Source organism: Schistocerca americana, chromosome 1, assembly GCF_021461395.2.
Source record: "Schistocerca americana isolate TAMUIC-IGC-003095 chromosome 1, iqSchAmer2.1, whole genome shotgun sequence".
NCBI classification, from domain to species: domain Eukaryota; kingdom Metazoa; phylum Arthropoda; class Insecta; order Orthoptera; family Acrididae; genus Schistocerca; species Schistocerca americana.
Window position 1 is genome coordinate 232,871,776 of NC_060119.1, and position 5,449 is coordinate 232,877,224.

The 5,449-nt window shown below is 45.5% G+C and overlaps 1 pseudogene; it reads right to left on the minus strand.

Annotated features, from left to right (window-relative positions):
* Positions 1–345: 345 nt before the first annotated feature.
* Positions 346–463, minus strand: LOC124557923 (annotated as a pseudogene).
* Between the last annotated feature and the right edge of the window lie 4,986 nt (positions 464–5,449).

Here is a 5,449-nt window from a genome sequence, read left to right on the forward strand (position 1 = left end):
CTACTCAAGTCATAATCACCCATTACCCTCGGTTATAGTAACAATGAGAGTTGCAGGCATATTTTACCGGTAAGAGGTGTTGCGTCGCTATATCGATGTTGACCTCGTACCCGCAGGCCGACAGGGTTCTAATAAAGCACTCCGTCTTCAGGCCACAAGTGGCCCACCGGGACCATCCGACCGCCGTGTCATCCTCAGATGAGGATGCGGAGAGGAGGGGCGTGTGGTCAGCACACAGCACACCGCTCTCCCGGTCGATACGATGGTTTTCTTTGACCGGAACCGCTACTATTCGGTCGAGTAGCTCCTCAATTGGCATCGCGAGGCAGAGTGCACTCCGAAAAATGGCAACAGCGCATGGCGGCCCGGATGGTCACCCATCCAAGTGCCGGCCACGCCCGACAGCGCTTAACTTCGGTGATCTGACGGGAACCAGTGTATCCACCGCGGCAAGGCCGTTGCCCATAGGGTTCTAATACTCACCATTAATTCAAAACATGCTGATGTATATGTCCTGTGAATGTGAACATCCTCACTCTAGTCGTTCAAGGTATGCAGTTTTTTATGATCATGAGTGTACTTCGACACATTTATACACTTTGATACATTTAAATAACAACTAGATATGCGTAATATAACGTTAACACAAAATCGTTTCATTAATTTTTTTGTGTAGTTTGCTCATCAATCACAATTCATGGAAAACACCGGATTTATGATTTGTATCCTAAAATATTAAAAACGTTATTTCACTAAATTTTCATTCGTTCCGAATTTTACATAATTTTTGGCAATCATTTTAAGTTCATTCAGGCTTGTTCAGTTCATTTTTAGCCCATTTTTTGTCACTGTAGTACCATTTTGGGCATATCTGCATAGGTATGAGGTGCCTATAATAAAGAGACTGCGCGCGATGAACTTTTATTGGTCGAAAAATGCTGACTAAAACCACAGTTCAGTGTCCTCAGAAACTTTGCGACGATCCTAGAACCCTTGTCGTGCGCTCACTACGTCAGTGAAAACTACGTTTACACCTAAGACGGGATGTCTCGTGTATATTTTATTACACGTGCGTAATTACAGTAAAGTTGAAGCTCTGGATCTCGGTAACGGATAGCGAATCGAAACATGTTTCGATTTTCCCCGAGAATATCATCTTCACAACATACAGTAAAAATTTCGATGATCTACCATGAACAGATATTACAGAAGTGGTCCTATCCACAATAGACGCTTTTCGTACCAATTTTTTTTTTTTTTTACGTCTTCTCAGAAATCACCCTTGAATAGAAGGTGCTTTTATAAGCCGGCTAAGGTCAAAGGTCAATCATAGACGCATGTAATGGGAAAGAGCCGACCAATTTCCTCAATTTGCCCTGGAGGAAGTGACTAATGTTTAAATTTTGACCCTGTATTGCAGCGTAACTACAGTATGCCCTCCCCCCCCCCCCCCACCCATTGGTAAACAGATGGTCGTTAGGCAAACGGGTATCCAAAACACTTGACCCCTTACCTCAGTGATCAATAAAATCCGTGATATGACCCTTCGAAAAACCACATTTCCGCGCGCGGCTTTTTGGGACATATTGCTACGGTTCACTGTCTTGCTCGGATGAATTTCCCACAGGGGGAAATTATGTAACTGCAGGTATTCATGGCAATATCAACTGTAACTGAAATCCTGAACGACTCGGTCGTTCAAGTTAATGCCTAGCGCGCTAGTTCGCAAGAGAGAGTGGTGAGACAGATCCGAATCGAACTGACGCGGTGGATTGGCGACGACCACCCTGGTACCCCATGACGCTGAGTGCGGTTCGTAGACAGGTTTTCACGCTCGTTTAGGTAAATGGTGAGCTGGTGGGTAATTTTCGCCTCCAAAAATACGATACACAAACATTTATAATGAGATAGAGCGCACCGTAAAAGATTATATATTACGCATAATGACGGTGCACACAACTTCCCTTTCGCAGGTTGACTAGCGACGGTGATAGCAGAAGGTCAAAATCAAAATACAGAAATGACTCTGCAAAATTTGAGAACAGCGTGTCTCATACGACGGGATAAACACTAAGAAAGTGGGGACAGGAATTCTAGAACTAGAAGGGTTATAATACAGTAGAGAAAAGATACATATTACTTGTAAAGAAACGAGTTTGCAGTAGTAAGGCGTATGATATGAAAATAAGGCAACAATTGAGAAGTGTAGTGATTTCCCCCCCCCCCCCCGTGTTATTTAATTCGTACATAGAGTACCCCTTCATTAATTACTCCACCCAACTATCCAAGCCTTAGCATTCTTGGTAGTATAACATTTCAAAAGCTTCCAGTCGTTTCCTATTGATACAATTTTCATCCATTTACCATGTTGACACTGCGGTCTTATAATTCCCCGTTGCACGGCCTCTGGCGTTTCGACTTCTTGGACTTTCTTGCACGCTCCTTTTAACTCGAGCAATATTTTATACATTTCCTGACAAAAGAAGTGAAGCTACCGGGAAGGGGTGGGCGGCAGAGGGGCTGAAACGGAACTTCCTGAGTTGAGAAGGTATGTGATGGCATGACTATGATTACAATATCGAGTCGAATTTATACGTAACTTGAAAAAATAAACCGACTAATCAGTATGATGTGGCACCCCCTTCTGGCCTTGACGCATCCACTGACTCAGTTGATAAAGGGATCATAAAGCCGTTGTATTCCTTCCTGAGGCAAGGCAGCTCCCAAGTGATGTAGCTGGTCTAATAGTCGGGATACTGGTGCTAGGTCGGAGTAGACGCCCGAACTTGTCCGACACATGTTCTGTGTGAAACAGATCTGGCGATCGGGCTAGCAAAGGGAGTAACTCACAGGCAAACACACAGCTCACAGAGACACGTGCCATTTGTGGACAAGGATCCTCCAGTTGAAAAACTGGCATTGCAGTACCGCCAATGAGACGTAACACGTGAGGACTCAGGATGTCTGTGATGTACCACTGTGCCATCAGGGATCTCTCAGTCACTACCAGCCGTATCCTGAAGTCAAAACCGATGGCTCCCCTCACCACGATGTAAGATCTCAGCGCCTCTCCAAAACATTGGACAAATGTGATGTTTCCCCAAGTGTCGCCATAATCACCCATGATGAGCGCCCGAGGTACTTCAGAGCCGTGATTAATCCGCTAAAACACTGTGATGCCCATCATCACCATCATTCCACGATTCCCGGTCATGGTAACATTCCAAGCTCAAACGTTTGTGTTGCGGCGTTAACCGCAGGCTACGCAAGTACGGCAGTTCCAAAGTCCAGCTGCTGCTTGTCTCCGATCAGTGCTACGGGATGACATAAACTCTTGCTGGGAGTCCATTACGTGTGTGTTTGTTGGTTGATTTGGGGGAAGGGACCGAACTGCGAGGTGGTCAACGGTCCCATCGGGTTAAGGAAGGATGAGGAAGGAAGTCAGCCGTGCCGTTTCGAAGGAACCATCCTGGCATTTGCCTGAAGCGATTTAGGGAAATCACGGAAAACCTAAATCAGGCTGCCGTACGCGGGTTTGAACCGTCGTCCTCCCGAATGCGAGTCCGGTGTGCTAACCACTGGGCCACCTCGTTCAGCCTATTATGTGTTACCTGATGATAGGTGCAGAAATGTATGGGAGTAATGTGATTGGTGCAACGCACCGATTCTCTTTTGTGGTAGTTGGATGTTCCCGTGTACTCCAGCCTCCGTCCATTGTCACATCTGAATGGCACATAAATCTGCGCACTGTACGAGTCGACCAACCAGCCAAATGGAGACCCAAAACGTGGCCCTTTCAAATCCTGTCAGATGCTGATGAGGCTAGCTCAGGAGAGTGCGCAGCATTTCTACATCCGTCTCAGAGACCTCTAGACATATGACGCTGTTGAGCTTCCTAATATCTGCCTCCATAGCTGAGTGGACAGCGCGCCGGCTTGTCATGCGCGGGGGTGGGGGTTGTTTTCGATTTCCGGCTGGGTTGGAGGTTTTCTCCACTCAGGGACTGGGTGTTTGTGTCGCCCTCATCATCCTTATTTCATCCTCATCGTCGCGCAAGTCACCGAAGTGGCATCACCTCAAAAGACTTGCACCAGGCAATCAGGTCTACCCGCCGGAGGCCCTCGTTACACGACATTTCATTTCATTCATTTCCTAATGTGCCTACGAAGCCTGATAACAACGCATATTCCGAAAACACGGATTGTGTAATGTACTGCATTTATTCAGTTTGATAACTTTTCTAACGTCTTGACCACACTTTTATTATTTTCAAAGGCACCTCACTCATTTAGACATACCATCACTTTCATTTCTTTTACCCCCAGGACTGTGCACCTTTGTGTGGCCTCCTCCCTATGTTTATTTTCTGCATAAGATGAGTAAAAATTTAGTGTCATTAGTGGGGACTGGTCATACGCCAATAGATTATTCGTAAGCGGATGCTCAGCGCTTGACTCTTCATGGCAAAAATTGAACTCTCTTGAAAACCGTGCTGCTATAGCTGTTTAATGGCGATTTCGCGGCATTTTATGTAAAATTGTCATTTTATAAACACTTGCAGTCACAGCATTACAAATAGTTTCACAGAATTTTTAGTATGTCACGATTAATCTTGTGTCCCCGTTTATCACCACCGAGCGGGGTGGCGCAGTGGTTAGACACTGGACTCGCATTCGGGAGGACGACGGTTCAATCCCGCGTCCGGCCATCCTGATTTAGGTTTTCCGTGATTTCCCTAAATCGCTCCAGGCAAATGCCGGGATGGTTCCTCTGAAAGGGCACGGCCGACTTCCTTCCCCATCCTTCCCTAATCCGATGAGACCGATGACCACGCTGTCTGGTCTCCTTCCCCAAACCAACCAACCAACCAACTGTTTATCACTTCCCCCACCCCTTCTATAATTGCGTCATGGCGTTTTACGATGCTTGTTATTCACCGAAAACTGATTTACGGTCATACAACCATAGAAGATCTCATGTACGTTATTTCAAGTGCGCCAGTTCTAACCAATCCATTTCCCACCCACTGGTAATTTCTATAATTTTTAATTTTGTAGCTTTTCAGTTGTCTTACGTAAGTCACAACCTATGAATTTGATTCATGGCGAAGAAAAGGGAAAAAAAGAAATTCCGACATGTAAACTAAGTAAAACTGGAGTAAGTCATCTAAAGTAGCACAATCGCCAGTGCACCATTAGCCTCATCACTACCCTGGTTTTCACAAGATTGCTTTATGGATAGTGCTTTAGATTGATGCTGATGGTTAAGACGATCTGAGATGTTTGGCGTATAGTACTGGTGAAATTGGTGTGTGGAGTTCCTAGATTGCGCCTCTCAAATTATTTGAATTTTCCGAATAGACATACATTTGCTCCCACAGGCGAAAACAACATCGCATGGGCGCCACCTATTCCTCATAAGTGAATGCCACATGCCTCAGCTAGTATTT